An 18,920-nucleotide genomic window follows, 5' to 3' on the forward strand; every position below is an offset into this window, starting at 1 on the left:
TTGACAGCAGTGTGGGCCAGGTCTTCCAAACTCCAAAAGTTATGATTATCATCAGTACCATAACCACATTAACTCCCAATTTCTGAACACCTACTCTTTGCGTGGCAGAGAAGAGCCGAGGACTGTTCTCTTGACCTCCAGACTGACATGCCTCCCTGCTAGAACCTTAAACTCATACTGGCCTACTCCTGCGCCTTTGGAGGATACATTACCGATGTTTTGGAGCATACATATCTCACCAAGGCCTCTGGTATGCTCGCTACTCCTCGCTGGTTTGCTCTGATGAACACAATGCCATCCATTCGGTGGCCTGGGGGTTTGTTCTGCGGGATACCTAGATGGCCCAGGTGTCTTCGGGCTGTATTATGTCTTCATTGCCAGCTGGATGGCAGGGGATCAAGTTCCCAAATCCCCATCTTAGTGTCTGCTTTCTCAGCCCATTCCTGGCACAGGCTATCGCAGGCTGAGTGCCCTGGGAAGCTGACTCTGATATAGAGGAGTGTGCAGGAGATGGCTATTCCTGAGAGCTCCTGGGATTAGCATCATCTGGCAGAGAGGGGCAGGGAGGAGGAGTGGGCAGCAGAGCTGCAATGTAGAACTGACATCATAGGTAGCTGTGGAGTGGGAATCACTTTTGAGTTGTCAAGACATAGGATGAACAGGTTGGGCTTTCATACCTCACATCGATCAGTCATTGGGTGTGAGTTGCAGGGTGAGATGGAGGCACAGTTTTGGGTGTGGCATCTTTCTTCAGTGGAAGCAATTCTTAAAGGAGGCTGAGCACTGATGTTTGTCTCAGGATGGCCAGGAACCTAGAGCAGCGGTTCTCAACCTGTGGGTTGCGACCCCTTTGGCGGTCGAACGACCCTTTCACAGGGGTTGCCTAAGACCATCCTGCTTATCAGATATTTACATTACGATTCATAACAGTAGCAACATTACAATTATGCAGTAGCAACGAAAATAATTTTATGGTTGGGTCACAACATGAGGAACTGTATTTAAAGGGCCAAAAGGTTGAGAACCACTAAACTAGAGAAATCTGAAGGAAATTGCCTAGGAGTACATCACAGGCTCCGCCTCCCGTGATTATGAGGGGTTACCAGCACATGCTACTTTTTAATAGAAGCCTCACATAGAGCCTGGATGAGCTTAGAATTTGAACTCTGAGAAGCTCCATCAGCAGTGAACATTGACTTTGAGAGAAAAGACACATTTTGAGCCAAAAAATTCAGTGGACAGTACTAGCACGGGACATGGAAAAACTTTGGTGAACCAAACAAAGAGGGGGGGGGTGGTGAGGTGAGGATACGGGGTGTGTGTGAGGGTGGGTGGGGGGTCTGGCCTAGCAAACCACTAAAAAAGAAATCTTTTTTTACAGCAGCCCCAGGAACTTATTGAGACCTCATAAAATAACGAGAACCAAGGAAACAACACTCTACGCTAAGTGTCTCTTTCACGGTTTTACAGACTGGGGTAAGATTTTATGAGCTATTTGGCTTCCCCTCTGGATGCCTCTTTGGGAGAAGTTCCTGGTTCTTCAGCCAGTTATTTTAACTTTGGGCCAGAGTGTGAGAAGATTCCAAAATAGGATAATAGCCATTGAGGCTTTCTGGCAATGTTCTCCAGATGTTGATCCCCACAGGCACTTAGCCAACTCACAGAGATCGGGTGGATTGGCCAATGTAATATCTCTATACCTGGGTTCCCCTGGACAGGAAGGTCAAGTCTGGTGGCTATGAGAATATGACACTGAGGGGGTCCCCTGATTCCTTCAGTGAGTTTCTGGCACCAAAGAGCTTAGTTTGGGGATAAGTCATCAGATAATATTTATAAGTTTCCTGGATGCTGAGCCAGCCTCAGAATGAGAAGTGAAGTCATAAGTTCTAAGAGCTTAATATCCCTTCTCCTCTCAAGACGGTTTGGCCATCACAACTGGCTCAGTCTAATCAGTGAGGCAAGAAGCAAAACGCCAAGCCTCCCTCTACCTGCGCAGGGCAAAGAAGCAATGGCCTCTTCCTGGGTAGTTCTTTGGTGTGCTCTAGGGCTGACTCCGATCCTGGGAACACAGGTCATTAGTTAAAAAAAAATAAGGACTCATCCTGATCTTCTGTGTGCTTCTCCAGTCATTTAAAGGCCCCCAAAGCTAATGAGTCACCTATACTCTTTGATGATTATTTTGTAGTGGAAACATCGAGCCAGAGTGGGGCATCAGCTTTCCTAGAAGCAAATGGGTCCTTGATCTGATCTGGGGCCCTCTCATTCAGTCAACTCCATATTTAGGCAGATTTTTCTGCTTCAGGTCACCCCTGGTTCATTAAGATATCACATATTCAACTAGGTTGAAGAGACATGAATGCTACAAAACTGACCTCAATCCTTTGTCCACCCAGAGACAATCTGAGTTTATTCCTGAGCCCAGGAATAGAATATTTCTTTGACCTCGGTCAAACAGGACTTGGCAATAGCAAGAACGGCCAGGCAATTTTCGGTCCCATCTAAAGGGTTCCCACATAACCTGTCTGAAGGGTCCATGAGCAGACTCTGTTTCCATGAATTAACTTTTCTGAGACCCTCTTCATTAGGTGACTCCCTCACTTGGACCAATGCCTTCTTCACTCGCAAGTTCTGGAGACATTTTTGGTTGCTTCACATGGGGATGGAGAGTAAAAGTGCTAGCGGCATCTGGAAGCCAGGGATGCTACTAACTATGCTACAATGCACAAGACAGCCCCAAGAGCAAAGAATTATTTGGTCCCAATATCAATGGTTCAGAAGCTGAGAGGCCTGCCCTGTAGATGAAAAACAAACTCGCTGTGTGCACAGAACCTAACTCCCAGGGTCTGAAAGGCTGGTATGGACTGGCATATGCATTCTCAACAGACGTACTGTCACTACCAAGGGGGTGAAAATTGGTTCTTTCTGGGCCAAGGGGGGAAAAACACCTCAGCTTTTCTTTTTTCTTTTTTTTAAAAAAAAAATCTATAAAGCATAAATGTAGATACAGATATAGATACAGTAATTGGATTTATAGTCTATCTGTAACACTAAGGTTTCATGGAGGGAGTTTGATTAGGAAAATAAAAGTCTAAACAGTTTTCTTGGGCAGGGGGAGTGATAATAATAATTTTTAAAAGGCTGGGACAAGCTGAAATAGGGTGATTGCAAGTCCTCTACTCCGCCCCTCTGCATGGCAGCCGCATGTCCCACTGCGGTGCCTGACTGCCCTCCAACCAGGTTCTGCTCTGAGTTTTTCTCTACCGACCATTTACATGCTGGGAAGCAGAGAACAGGCTGCCGGCCACTCTCTGAAATAAGCAGCATAAGTCTGTGGCTTACAGAAGGAAGTTCTGGGTTTCTAGTAAGCGCGTCTGGGCTTTTCTGATGCCACTGTGCCTTGAGGAATCTCTCTTAAATCTAAGGAGTATCCCAATGCCAGTGAGCTGAGACAGGGGTGTCTGTGGCCATCACGGAAAATATGTTTGACCCCAGACAAGTTTCAGAAATGTGTGTAGAGAAAATTGGTCTTGGAATTGAAGGATGTCGAGGGAATGCAGAAGGGATATTCTTTCCCTGACATGCCCTCTCCCACCATGGAACCCACGACGGCTTTAGACACCCCAGTCCCTACAAAGCCACAAAACCTCCAGAAACAGGGCAGTAAAAAGTAATGAAATGCAATATTCAGGAGACATGGAAAAGCCATGATTTACTTTAATCCTGGGGACCAGGAATAATACACCTGCCTGGGAACAGGGGATGGCATAATGTTGGCATAACATTGGGGGTTTAATGATTTTTGACCACATTTTATAGACCCTTTCCTGCAATTAATGCTAAATAAAGTCAACATCTTCTCCACCTGCTGCCGTGCTTGGGGCTGTCATCACTTGGGAGCTGCCCTCCCTCATTCCCTGGAGATCACAGATCTTGTTTCATGTGCTCTTCTCCAGTCCTCTCGCCTCGATAATCCCCAGGACTCTCACCTGAACTGTTCGTGGTAACAATGGGTTTCCATTCTTCTTTTTTTTAAGTTAATTGAGTTCAGTTGTACTTGTCCCACTGCTGTTGCTGCCTCAGTATATTTTCTCTCTTAATTATGGGGCATAATAATTTTCCTCCCATCCTACTTTTATTTTTAAAAGATATATTTTTATGTATTTCAGAGAGCTAGGGAGAGATAGAAAATCAATGATGAGAGAGATTCATTGGCTGCCTCCTGCATGACCCCACTGGGAATCGAGACTGGAGAATGAAACCTGGGCATATGCCCTGACTGGGAATTGAACTGTGACCTCCTGGTTCATAAGCCGAGGCTCAACTATTGAGTCACACGGGCCAGGCTCCCATTCTACTTGTAAGACTAATGTTAATGACTATTCCCCCTCCCCCACACATTGCTATTCTTTACGTTTGTCTCTCTCTTCTCTTTCTGAAGTGGACTCTTGAAGTCCTTAGAGATTTTTTTTAAATTATGTTTTTATTGATTTTAGAGAGAAAGGGAGAGAAAGAGAATCATTGAGGTGAGAGAGAATATCAATTGGTTGCCTCCCGCATGTACCCCAACAGGGGATCGAACCCACAACCTGGGCATTTTCCCTGACAGAATCAGACTGGTGACCTTTTGGTGCATGGGATGGCGCTCAAATAAGTGAGCCACACCAGGCAGGGCTGGAGTTCTTTTCTATGGCTATACTTGTGTACATTTTAGCTAATTTAGGCACATGAATGTCCTTTTTTGTTTTTGTTTTGTATTTTTGTTCATCTTTACCTGAGGATATTTTTTCCACTGCTTTTCAGGGAGAGTGGAAGGGAAGGAGGGAGAGGAAAAAGATAGAGAAACCTCAATGTGAGAGAGACACATGGATTGGTTGTCTCAGGCACACACCCAACCGGCAACCAAACCCGGGCTTCCAGGCCGATACTCTAACCATGGAGCCACACCGGCCAGGGCACCACATTCATGTCTTGGTTCAAGGATTACTGGACAGCCACCTGGGGCCCTAGTCCAAGATCTCATGATGAAATAAACATAAAACATATGCTCACACTTTGGGAAAGGGACTATCCCCTGCATTCTAGTCTCTGTGTCCTGAGCCACGTGGAGAAGTTTAGAAGGAACACCGAGCCAAGAGTGACAGGAACCCTCATTTTGCAAGATCAAGGTGACTCAACAGTAATCCTGAGTTTTAGGGATGTTTGTGTGTGTAGTTGCTTTTGGAGGAAGGAGTTGAAAGTATTAGCTGAAACACCACTAGCAATTTCTAGTTGATTCAAATCAGTCTCCACATCTTTTCAATATCTTATAGATTCCTGCCCTCTTATAAGGCTGCACTGAGGCGATGAATTCACACGGGGGCCATTTATGTAACTGCAGTAACAGTATATAAAGCCAATCTCGTCAAAACCGGTTTGGCTCAGTGGATAGAGCGTCGGCCTGCGGACTGAAAGGTCCCAGGTTCGATTCCGGTCAGGGGCATGTACCTGGGTTGCGGGCATATCCCCAGTAGGAGATGTGCAGGAGGCGGCTGATCGATGTTTCTTTTCTCTCTCATCGATGTTTCTAACTCTCTATCTCCCTTCCTCTCTGTAAAAAAATCAATAAAATATATATATATTATTATTTTTTTAAAATATATTTTATTGATTTTTTACAGAGAGGAAGGGAGAGAGATAGAGAGTTAGAAACATCGATGAGAGAGAATCATCGATCAGCCGCCTCCTGCACATCTCCTACTGGGGATATGCCCGCAACCCAGGTACATGCCCCTGATCGGAATCGAACCTGGGACCTCTCAGTCCGCAGGCCGACGCTCTATCCACTGAGCCAAACCGGTTTTGGCAATAAAATATATTAAAAAAAAAAAAAGCCAATCTCTCTTATCTCCCATCTTTTTAGTTTTTAAATCCCAAATAGTGAGTGGCAGCAAGATTACCAGTTTTATAGCTCCATGCATTGGGTCCCAGTGGGGAGTCAGTGGGGGCAGGGAGGTGGGGCGGGGGTTTGTTACCAGCCTGAATGGTCCTTGGCCTCCGGCAATTCTCTGTGGCTGGATAAAGGGAAGATCATTATTCCCTTCATCACGGCATCAATGGCTGCATTTAGAATCCTCTCCAAGGCTGAGCAGATTCCCCAGAGAATATTTTCAACTCTCCCCTGATCTGATTTGAAGTAAATTAATGTTCTGAAAATATCTGCTGGCAGGGTTGGGACAGGGAAGCTGCAGTGGCTTGGATGGGTGACCTTTCTCCAATCTGTCACCAGGCTGTTAATGAGGGTGATGTTTACTTCTTTGGGATGGGGTCTCATGGGAGGGGTTGCCAAGGAATGGCCCTTGGAGGCCAGCTGCCTAGACATCTTCTCCCTCTCCCTCCCAGCTTCCTGCCCTTCCCTGCAGGGTCACTCTCATCTGAACTGTGGATTTGTGATGTCAGGAATGGACGGATGAGAAGACAGACGGAGGAGAGAAAGAAAGTAACGCAGAGGTGACAAGGGCTACCATCATCCTAAAAACCTCTTCTTTTTACTAAAAAGAAAACTGAGCCCTAGAGAGTTTCCATTTATTTGGGGCTGATAATAAACTCAGAATTAGAACTAGGTTCTCTTACACTGATTTCAAAATGTCCCTTTAATTTAGGTCTATGATAGCATTTCTAGCAGGTTCCTTGGGAGTGGGACTGATGTTTCTTATTTTCAGACAATATTTCTTCCCAGTTTCTTACATAAATACCAGAGCCACCATAGCTGCACATGCAGAATGTGCATCACCTATCCATCTATGAGAGTGAGAAATTAGAAACAATTTAAATGTCCACCGAGAAGGTCGTACTAAAATAAGAGGGCACATCCATAAATACAACGGGGTATTTGCTGCCGTTAGAGAGGAAGACACAAATCTGCATTTACTGATGCGAAGGCAGGAGCTACCATTTACTGAGCATTTGCTAAATTGAGGTGATAAAAGCCTCACTGAGTATGTCAGTCAGGTCTGAGAACAGCACCATAGATTGCTTGGTATTTTCACTGGGGCTTTAGTTTTCTCAATTCACTCCAAAAGTTCTTCCTCCCCGACCCGCCCCCCCCCCCCACCCCGCAATCCATGCACATCACCCTCTTGTTCTCCCAACTTACATGGGAATAAGTCTTGATATATTGTTGTGAAAAACAAATCTAAACTGGTTGCATAACCACTTGTGTGTGGGTTTAACTATGTGAAGTGTATGTGTTGTGTGTGTGTGTGCGTGTGTGTGTGTGTGTGTGTGTGTGTGTATGTGTATCTGTGCTTAAAAAGTTTTTGGAAGTATACACACCCAGATCACCGACCTATCATATGAGCAGTGGGCTTATGGATGGTTTTCACTTTCTTTATATTTTCTACATCACTGCAATGGTCTCATAGGTATTATGTCTACACATGCATACATATGTGTGCCTAACTTTTGGAGTTAAAATTTTAAAGTTAAATAAAGTAATAACATTAAAAGCAGCAACGAGGCTGCATTAGAAAGGGAACACCCCTTCAAATGAATTATTGAGACCATCCCCTAAAAAAAGCACCCAGAACACTTGACTTCCTGAATTCAATTTGCATTTTCTTGTCTGTTTTTCAAAGTAGCCTGTGGGATAAACACGGGCTCGGGTCACGTTCAGATAGCATCCAGCCCTTCGGATGCTGGATGGAGCGAGGTTGGGGGTTGGGGTAGAGTTGGGGGATGCAGGACCCCCATCTGAATACCCAGCTCCCGAGGTTCTCCTTCTGACCCTGGCTCAACCTGTCTTGCTGTTCCCCAGGGAAGCCCAAGGGGAAATGAGTCTTTTGGAAAGAGCTTTTCAAAGTAGACGTCCCTCAAACTCGGCCAATAATTAACTTTTCATCCTCTCATAAAATTGAGACTGTGGCTGGTTCAAAGCCCAGGACCCTGGGCCTTAATTGAATTAACTCGGTTTTCCATCCTTGGGAAGGATCACTCCAAACCATAACATTTAGCGAGGGCTGCCCTTCCTGGCGAGAACATAGCGCCCATTGACAGGAGGGCGGCGGAGTCAGGACTGTGGCACGCACCCGGGGCCTGACTGGAAAACGGGACACTCTCCGACGGGGACAAAACACTTTCTGTTTCCCACACTTGCAAGTCAGTCGGAATGCATCTCCACACAGCGCTATCTTGGCCAAAGCAAAGAGAGCAGCGGGTCCACTCGGCCGACCGGCCACTGCACGCACACACCTGTCTCCCTGACTTCGTGACTTTTCCTCCATTTCTTTCTCCACTTGGAAGGAATGTTCCGTCCTCTGTCTCCACACCAATGCCTGCCCATGGCCTCCTTTCAGACCTAACTTGCCCCTGGACTGTGATCTTCGTCTCCTTAGCTCCTGCTCCCTGAATCTGGCTTCCACTCATGTCCCCCTGACTGCGTTTGGGGCCCTGGCTCTGAAATGCACAGGCTTCACCAACTTAAGATAAAGTTGCGCTGCAACAGCATGGAGGGAGCTGAAGAGCATTATGCTAAGCGAAAGAAGCCAGTCAGAGAAAGATAAGTATCACATGATCTCACTCATATGTGGAATCTAATGAACCAAATAAACCGATGAACAAAAATAGATCCGGAGACATAGAAGCATGAACAGACTGCTGACCTTCGTAGGGAAGGCAGGGGAGGGTGGGTGCGTACAAGGAGATCAACCAATGAACTTGTATTCATATATGCATATGAGGGTTTGGGGGAGGATGGGAATGGGCTGGAAGAGGTTAATGGAGGAAAATGGGGAGGCCTATGTAATACGTTCAACAATAAAGATTGTTTTTTAAAAGTTGTGATGCAAAGAGGAAGCCCTATTGCTCAGTGGTCTCAGTCATTCCGTGAACCTGAATGAGCCAAAACAAGTCATTCTCTGTTATTTGGTTGTAGGTCAAACAACTGTAGGTGCCGAGCAGCTAAAATCACAGCGACAACAAACCCGTGGAACAACAGGGCTCCCCATTAAACTGTAAGTCCCCTGCAGGCAGACAAAACTGGCACGCTCAATAAGTACCTGGCGGATGACATGTCTGTCTGTAAAACTGGAATAAGGCATCTCCCATGCCTGGAACTTAGCATAGTTTAGATATGAAAATACGGCTTTCCGGAATTCTAATTTCTCGAAAGCTAAATCTCAGAGCACTTGGGAGGGTTTTAGTCTTCTTTTGAAACCTTGCTGGTTTTTTTTTTTTTTTTTTTTTTTTTTTTTAATTTATTTTTTTTTTATTATTATTTTTTTTTATTGCTTAAAGTATTACAAAGGGTATTACATATGTGTCCATTTTATCCCCCCGCCCTAGACAGTCCCCTAGCCTCCCCTACCCCCCAATGTCTTATGTCCACTGGTTATGCTTATATGCATGCATACAAGTCCTTTAGTTGATCTCTTACCCCCCTACCTCCTGCCCCGCAACCCTCCCCGGCCTTCCTGCTGCAGTTTGACAATCTGTTTGAGGCAGCTCTGCCTCTGTATCTATTATTGTTCAAAAGTTTATAATGGTCTCTATTATCCATGAATGAGTGAGATCATGTGGTATTTTTCCTTCATTGACTGGCTTATTTCACTTAGCATAATGCTCTCCAGTTCCATCCATGACGTTGCAAATGGTAAGAGTTCCTTCCTTTTTAGAGCAGCATAGTATTCCATCGTGTAGATGTACCACAGTTTTCTAATCCATTCATCTACTGATGGGCACTTAGGCTGTTTCCAGATCTTAGCTATGGTGAATTGTGCTGCTATGAACATAGGGGTGCATATATCCTTTCTGATTGGTGTTTCTGGTTTCTTGGGATATATTCCTAGAAGTGGGATCACAGGGTCAAATGGGAGTTCCATTTTCAGTTTTTTAAGGAAACTCCATACTGTCTTCCATAGTGGCTGCACCAGTCTGCATTCCCACCAGCAGTGCACAAGTGTTCCTTTTTCTCCACATCCTCTCCAGCACTTGTCGTTTGTTGATTTGTTGATGATAGCCAGTCTGACAGGTGTGAGATGGTACCTCATTGTTGTTTTGATTTGCATCTCTCGGATGATTAGTGACTTTGAGCATGTTTTCATATGTCTCTTGGCTTTCTGAATGTCCTCCTTTGAAAGGTGTCTATTTAGGTCCTTTGCCCATTTTTTGATTGGATTGTTTATCTTCCTTTTGTTAAGTTGTATGAGTTCCCTATAAATTTTGGAGATTAGGCCCTTATCAGATATGACATTGGCAAATATGTTTTCCCACACAGTGGGTTTTCTCGTTGTTTTGTTGATGGTTTCTTTTGCTGTGCAGAAGCTTTTTATTTTGATGTAGTCCCATTTGTTCATTTTCTCTTTAGTTTCAAGTGCCCTAGGAGCTGTATCAGTGAAGAAATTGCTTCGGCATATGTCTGAGATTTTGTTGCCTTTGGATTCTTCTAGAATTTTTATGGTTTCCTGTCGTACATTTAAGTCCTTTATCCATTTTGAGTTTATTTTTGTGTATGGTGTAAGTTGGTGGTCTAGTTTCATTTTCTTGCATATATCTGTCCAATTTTCCCAGCACCATTTATTGAAGAGACTATCTTGGCTCCATTGTATGTTCTTGCCTCCTTTGTCAAATATTAATTGAGCATATTGGTTCGGGCCGATTTCTGGGCTCTCTATTCTATTCCATTGATCTATATGCCTATTCTTGTGCCAGTACCAGGCAGTTTTGAGAACAGTGGCTTTGTAATACATCTTGATATCTGGTATTGAGATCCCACCTACTTTGGTCTTTTTCAGGATTGCTGCAGCTATTCGGGGTCTTTTTTTATTCCAGATGAATTTTTGGAGAGTTCGTTCTAGATCTCTGAAGTATGCCGTTGGTATTTTAATGGGAAGTGCGTTGAATTTATAGATTGCTTTGGGTAGTATGGACATTTTAATGATGTTGATTCTACCAATCCATGAACACGGTATGTTCTTCCATCTGTTTATGTCTTCCTCTATATCTTTTTTCAACGTCCTGTAGTTTTCTGAGTAGAGGTCTTTTACCTCTTTAGTTAAGTTTATTCCTAGGTAGCTTAATTTTTTTGGTGCGATGGTAAACGGGATTGTTTTTATAATCTCTCTTTCTGAAAGTTCACTATTGGTGTATAGAAATGCCTCGGATTTCTTGGGGTTAATTTTGTATCCTGCTACATTGCCAAATTCATGTATTAAGTCCAGTAGCTTTTTGATGGAGTCTCTAGGGTTTTGTATGTATAACATTATGTCGTCTGCAAATAAGGACAGTTTTACTTCCTCTTTTCCAATTTGGATGCCTTTTATTTCTTCTTCTTGCCGAATTGCAATGGCTAACACTTCCAGTACTATGTTGAACAGGAGTGGTGAGAGGGGGCATCCCTGTCTTGTTCCTGTTCTTAGGGGAAATGGTGTTAGTTTTTGTCCATTGAGTATGATGTTTGCTGTGGGCCTGTCATATATGGCTTTTATTATGTTGAGGTATGATCCTTCTACTCCCACCTTGCTGAGAGCTTTTATCAAAAATGGGTGTTGAATTTTGTCAAATGCTTTTTCTGCATCAATTGATATGACCATGTGGTTTTTTTCTTTCAATTTGTTTATGTGATGTATCACGTTTATTGATTTGCGGATATTGTACCATCCTTGCATCCCTGGGATAAATCCTACTTGGTCATGGTGTATGATCTTTCTGATGTACTGCTGGATCCGATTTGCTAAGATTTTGTTGAGGATTTTGGCATCTATGTTCATGAGGGATATTGGCCTGTAATTCTCTTTCATTGTGTTGTCTTTACCTGGTTTTGGTATTAGGGTGATGCTGGCTTCATAGAATGAGCTTGGAAGTGTTCCTTCCTCTTGAATTTTTTGTAGTAGTCTGAGGAGGATAGGTTTTAGTTCTTCCTTGAATGTTTGGTAAAACTCCCCTGTGAAGCCGTCTGGTCCTGGGCTTTTGTTTGCTGGAAGCTTTTTGATGACTGCTTCAATTTCTTCCATAGTTATTGGCCTGTTGAGATTTTTAGATTCTTCCTGATTGAGTTTTGGAATGTTGTATTTTTCTAGGAATTTGTCCATTTCCTCCAGGTTGTCTAGTTTGTTGGAGTAGAGCTGTCCATAGTATTTTTTAACAATCATTTGTATTTCTGTGGGGTCTGTTGTTATTTTGCCTCTATCGTTTCTGATTTTGTTTATTTGGGTCCTCTCTCTTTGCTTCTTGGTGAGTCTGGCTAGAGGTTTGTCAATCTTGTTTATCCTTTCAAAGAACCAGCTCTTGGTTTCATTGATTTTCTGTATTGTTTTTTTGGTCTCTATGTCATTTATTTCTGCTCTAATCTTTATTATCTCCTTCCTTCTGCTCACTCTGGGGTTTTCTTGTTGCTCTCTTTCTAATTCTTTGAGTTGTAGAGTTAGATGATTTACTACCATTTTTTCTTGTTTGTTGAGATAGGCCTGTAGAGCTATAAACTTCCCTCTCAGGACTGCTTTCATTGTGTCCCATAGGTTTTGGATTGTTGTGTTTTCATTGTCATTAGTTTCCAGGATGTTTTTAATTTCTTCTTTGATTTCATTGGTAACCCAATCAATATTTAATAGCATGCTATTCAGCTTCCAGGTGTTTGAGTATTTTGGGTTGTTTTTATTGTAGTTTATTTCTAATATTATGCCATCATGGTCTGCGAAGACGCTTTTTATGATTTCAATTTTCTTGAATTTGGGGATACTTTGCTTGTGACCCAATATATGGTCTATTTTTGAGTATGTCCCATGAGCACTTGAGAAGAACGTATATTCCCTGGCTTTGGGGTGAAGTGTTCTGAAGATGTCTATTAAGTCCATCTGATCTAGTGAGTCATTTAGGATTGCTGTATCTTTGCTGATTGTTTGTCTATAGGACTTATCCAGTGCTGTTAGTGGTGTATTAAAGTCCCCTACTATGATTGTATTGTTGTCGTTCTCTCCTTTGATATCTTCCAGGAGTTTTTTTATGAATTTGGGTGCTCCTGCATTGGGTGCATATATGTTTACCAGGGTTATATCTTCTTGTTGTATTGATCCCTTTAGTATTATGAAGTGGCCTTCCTTATCTCTTGTTATGGCCTTCACTTTGAGGTCTATTTTGTCCGATATAAGTATTGCTACCCCAGCTTTCTTTTCCTTTCCATTTGCCTGAAAGATATTTTTCCATCCTTTCACTTTCAGTCTGTGTGAGTCCCTTCTAATGAGGTGGGTTTCTTGTAGACAGCAGATGTATGGGTCATGTTTTTTTATCCATTCAGCCACTCGATGTCTTTTGTTTGGAGCATTTAGTCCGTTTACGTTTAAAGTTATTATTGAAAGGTACTTGTTTGTAGCCATTTCTGTTTTTGTGTGGCTGTTTTCTTTCTGAGCTTTTTATTTCTTATTTTTATACCAGTCCCTTTAGCATTCCTTGCATTGCTGGCTTGGTGGTGATAAACTCCCTTAGCCTTTTTTTGTCTGTGAAGCTTCTTATTTCCCCTTCAAGTTTGAATGATAGCCTTGCTGGATAGAGTATTCTTGGATTTAGTCCTTTGCTTTGCATCACTTTGTAAATTTCCGTCCATTCTTTTCTGGCCTGATGTGTTTCTGTTGAGAAATCATTTGACAATCTAATGGGAGATCCCTTGTATGTAACTTTCCGTCTCTCTCTTGCAGCCTGTAAGATTCTCTCTTTGTCCTGAACATTTGCCATGGTAATTATGATGTGTCTTGGTGTGGGTCTTTTTGGGTTCAACTTGTTTGGGACTCTCTGGGCTTGTGTGACTTTTTTCTTCCCCACCTCAGGGAAGTTTTCTGATATTATTTCTTCTAATAGGTTTTCTAATCCTTGTTCATCCTTCTGTTGTTCTGGTACCCCTATTATTCGTATGTTGTTTCGTTTCATGTTGTCCCAAAGCTCCCTTAGGCTCTCCTCCTGTCTTTTCATTTTTTTCTCCAATTGCAGTACGTTTTGGGTGTGTTTTGCTTCCTTGTCTTCTAAATCACTAATTCGGTCCTCCGCTTCTCCTAGTCTACTGTTGATACTTTCAATGGAGTTTTTCATTGCAGCTATATCACTCTTCATTTCTTCTTGGGTCTTACTTAAGTTGTTGATTTTTTCATCTGTTTCTTCTAGCTTCTTGCAGAGGTTGTCGATTTTCTCCTCCATCCGGTTTATGCACTCTAGGACCCTTATTCTGAATTCTTTTTCTGTCATGTTGCATGCCTCTGTATTACTTAGCTGCTTTTCTGGAGAGTCCTCCTTCTCTTTTCTTTGGGGGTTTCTTTGTCTACCCATGTTTGATCTCGCTGACATATCTAGATGTTGAGTCGTTCAGTGGCTGCTCCCTTGGTGGCAGTGACTCCTTGGTCAGTGGTTGCTCTTCTGGCGGTTGCGGTAGCAGCTGCTCTTCAGTTGGCAGCAGCTCCTCTGGTGGGTGCTGTTCACAGCTGTGGTGGCTCTTCTGGCTGGTGGGGCAAGGTTTCACGTACAGCTGCTGTTCCTCAGCAGAGGGTGTGGTGCTCAGGAGGTTGCTGTTGCTTGGATCTGCTGCGTTGATTTAAAGGCACAAAATACAACACAACAAGGCACCACGTACCAGGCACTATACACAAATATATTCACGATATGAATAACCCCAAATAAAGGTGACCACCTGAATTAAGAGAATTAGGGGATAAGGAAGAAGGAAGAGAAAAAGAGAAAAGAGAAAAAAGAAAAGAAAATTAGGGACCAAAAAAAGGAGTGCAAAAATGAAATTGGGAAAAAGGAGGGGGGAAAATAAAAGCGAGAAAAGAAAAGAAAAGAAAAAAAAAAGAGCGAAAAGAGAGAATGAAGTGGAAGAGGGGAAGAGACTTTTTTATATGAGGAGAATACTCCTATAGAACAGCCATTAATCCCAACAACTTCCAGCAACAGCTCCCTGGAGATGAATGCAAACTAGAAACAACCAATAATATAACGATGAAAATAGAATGGAGAACACTAATCCCAAAATAAAATAAACAGAAAATAAAATGGCACTTTAAAAAAAAATGGTAAAATGGTAGCAGTAATAATACTGGTTAAAAATAAGAAGGTAGTAATTAAAAGGGTAAAATCAGGTGATGGAAAAAACAATAATAAAAAAAAAAATAAAAAAAAAAGCAGAAGAAAAGAAAAAGAAAAAGAAAAAAAAATTGGTTTCTTAGTTAAAAGGTGAAAAAAGAAAAAAAAAATATTGCAGTAGTGAAGGTCCTTCGGTTCTTCTATTCTTCAGTGTGGCTCGCCTTAGACCTGCCAGGTATTCAGGAGAGTGTTGAGTTTCCCTGCGATACACTGTTCCTCTGTGTTGTAAACCACAGTCCTTATTTTAAAGCAAGCCGCATTTGTTTCCCAGACTGCCTTATTTTGTGTTTAGCAAAGAGTCAGTTTGTGGGTCAGCCTCTGGGTGGCAGTGTTCTGGGGTTGGCCTCTGAGGCTATAGGGCCTCTCTGTCCAGTGGAAGTTCACTGCCCAGAGCTGGCTGCGTAAGAGTTACCAGTGCTGTGTTGTTGCTGGGATTGAAAATCCCTCTATAGGCCAGACCCTGTTAACTCCCAGGGACTGATCAGGTTATTTTAATCCTTGATCTCCTACAGGGTGGAATCTGGGTGTGGCTGTGCTCCTTGCCTGGGGGCTGGGGGGAGGAGTCTCACTCTCCGGAGAGAATGGCTGCCTCAGCCCTGGGCTCAGGGGTGGCTCAGCACTCAATTCGCTGCCACCTCTCCCTGCCCCCCCTCTCTCCTCAGTCTCTCCCCAGACCCCACTCCTCCGCACACTCTCCCTCCCCCCAGCACAGGTGAGCGTCTGCATCCGACATGTCCCATGAACAGGGTTCAGCGAAAACAAACAAACGCCGGCCGCGGAAACGGGGAAGGCTTGGTTTCTGCAAGCCTCCTCTCCCACCGGGACTGCATGGTCTGGTCAGCTCCTCAGGCTGCCCCCCCCAGGCTCAGTCCTCCGTGATCACAGACCCAGCTCTCAATTCCCCCGGTGGCGCCAGGAATCCCGCGGTTCTCCTTTCCCCTGTTAGGGGCTGTGCCTGTCCCAAGGGACGCGGCTGTCTGCCACGCGGTCTCCCTCCGACTCTCTGGGCTCAGAGGTCTGGCGAACTTTCCTGCCCAAATCCCTGGTTTTTTTACCTTTCCAGGGGAGTTCTGCTCTTCCCGGCTGCAAACCGTCTCGCCAGCTGAGGAATTTCGCCAATTCGGGGTGGATGTTACTAGTTTCAGCTGCTCACTCCATTTGCTCAGGGACACGACCTGGGACGCGTCTGCCTATACCGCCGCCATCTTCCCTCTCCCCCTTGCTGGTCTTGTAGGGAGAGGCTTTGCCTTTGAGGTAATCTCATAACGACCATGGACATCCACTCAAGCACAGGGCACGCAGGCTCCGTCTCTGGGGCCTACGGGGAAGAGTCTCTCTGTGGGATATGAGATGTAGTCTGTGATTCAAGGTCAGCGGAGGGAACCCCCGGGATTATTTTATTTGGATTACGTTGCCATAAAGCCATTGCCGCTACAACCTCGTGGTTTCCCATCCGAGAGGCGCCTCTGAGGAACCTGCCCAGCTGCCTCGCCGTCAGCCAGCCTGGCTTTCTGTGATAAATGCATTTTTTAGACCAACGGTACATGACGAGATCCTTCCCCCGAACCCTGATTCCGGGTCAGTAAAATAACTGCAGCTCTGCCCTTGACCCTCTCGTTAATCCTCGGTGTGTACCCACTTTTAATTTTTCCCAGGACTTTTATTTTCTGAGATTGATTATTTTCAGCAGATGGATGGGGTGTCTGCGGCGAGGCATAGCTGGTTGTACCCGCAGCTCATATTTCATTAGATAAATACACTGCATGGTGTAATCCAGGATTCTGCTGGGCACCCGGTCCTGGAAGAGGCTTTGAGGATAGAAGTCAATCAAGTCTGAGAGAGGAGAGTTATAGACACTGGATTTAGCGTTGTGAATGGGGACACTGGTGGGCGACGTCTCTGTTTATTTACTCAGATCGTAGACATGTGGAGAGTCAGACAACCCACTCAGCTGCGTGTCTGCTCTAAGATATCATTGACTCTGCACGGAACAATCTGGAGAGAAATAAAGCATGGCACTCATTTTTTAAACAGTCAAGGATGGATCGTGGAAAGAGGGTGAATTATGGAGGCAAATATTTTTGTATCTTGAAAACTTTCTTCAAATGGGCACGAATTTTTTTTTTTTTAATGTAGTACTGATGTCTTTTTTCAGGCAAGTATGAGGTTTTTCATAAAAAAAGCCACGTGGTCCAAATGTCACCCCTGAAGTTTGTGACGTGGCTAATGTAGGGTCCCAAGAAGTATGAGTGCTCCTTCAGATTCAACTGCTGCATCTTCTTAGTTATCACTGTGGAGAGAGAATGAATGCTAATGCCGACAAGCAAAAGTGTCTGCTGAAGTGCACATGCGTGGGTATCCAGGCTGTAGGTAGCTGTAGTAGAGGGTAAATGAAAATGAATGCAGGGCTCCTTTGCAAGAAATAAATGCTACCAAATTTAATGTTCTTGATACATAAGATCTTAAAGAAATCCATGAATAAGCCCCCCAAGTAATATCAAGATAGGTAAAGAAAGTGAACAATTCACCCAAAGAAACATACAAATGGCCTATAAATATATGAAAAATGTTTAGTCTTGACAGCAATTAAAGAATGGAAATTATCATGGCATTCCATCTTCACCTATTTCAGGAGATTTTAAATGATTTCTTAACTTTCACTTTTGAGTGCAGGCTGACTATAAGGAGATGGCTGGTTGTCCAGACTCATACCAACATCACTATATATGTATATGTGTGTGTATATATATATATATATATATATATATATATATATATATATCTTTTAGCAGTCATATGATTTATAAAAAGATGTAACAAAATTTTAAATGATACATTTCATTTTCAAAACAATATCATTTTCAAAATAACACCAAAAAGTAAGTGTATTTCACCACTCTCAGCTCATAACAGCAAAGCGTGAGTGGAGGAGTAGCGCATGTTGCAGCATGTTTAATAAACCTGCACTAGAGAAAGTCGGTTGAAGGAAAGCAGAGAAACTGCCTTTTAAGTATTAGAATGAGAGGCGCCATAATCATCTGGCATCCCCTCAGAGTTGCACCTATGGTTAGAAATGTACATGATGGGAACCCCAGGGATTTTCCTGATTCTTCATTTAAGGTCCCAGTCAACTGTGGCCACAAAATAACACTCATGCTGAGTTACTCTCTGTACTAAGCAGTCGTCTGCATAGGTTGCTTTGTGTGGGCATGGTAATCGTTCAAATTTTGGATCCTTGGCGATCCTTAGAGCCGCTCTATACTTCTGCCCCAAGTTCTCAATTTCAGCCATTACACAGTCAGTTGTACAAGGGATACCTTGGCATAGAGACAATCCACCATTGACTGCGCTAAGTCCAGTTTGGCCTTAATGGAAAAGTTGATAAAGTTGGTATCAACCAGGATGTGGTAAGGTGGGCCCAGCTATGCGTTATATGGAAGAATAAGCAGGAGGGGTGTTGGGGGACTTCTCTTTCTCTGAGTGCACTGGGATCTTTCTTTTCTTTCTTTTCAGGTTTTAATCTATCCTTTTCTTTAAGCCTCTGATCTCTGAGACTAAGCATTCCCTTCATGCTCGCATACTTCCTTGTTTTCTTTTGCTCCCCCATGCTCACGCTGCACTCTTGTTTCTTCCAGATTTTATTGATTTTTTAGAGAGGGGAAGGGAGGATAGAGAGATGGAAACATCAATGAGAGAGAAACATCGATTGGCTGCCTCCTACATGCCCCCTACTGGGAACTAAGCCTGCAACGTGGGAATGGAACCAGGGACCTCTTGGTTCATGGGTCAAAACTCAACCACTGAGCTACACCAGCTAGGCAACACCA

The 18,920-nt window shown here is 43.6% G+C and overlaps 1 pseudogene; it reads right to left on the reverse strand.

Annotated features, from left to right (window-relative positions):
• Positions 1–18,099: 18,099 nt before the first annotated feature.
• LOC118671368 lies at positions 18,100–18,715 on the reverse strand (annotated as a pseudogene).
• Positions 18,716–18,920: the final 205 nt, after the last annotated feature.

Source organism: Myotis myotis, unplaced genomic scaffold, assembly GCF_014108235.1.
Source record: "Myotis myotis isolate mMyoMyo1 unplaced genomic scaffold, mMyoMyo1.p scaffold_m19_p_17, whole genome shotgun sequence".
Taxonomy (NCBI): domain Eukaryota; kingdom Metazoa; phylum Chordata; class Mammalia; order Chiroptera; family Vespertilionidae; genus Myotis; species Myotis myotis.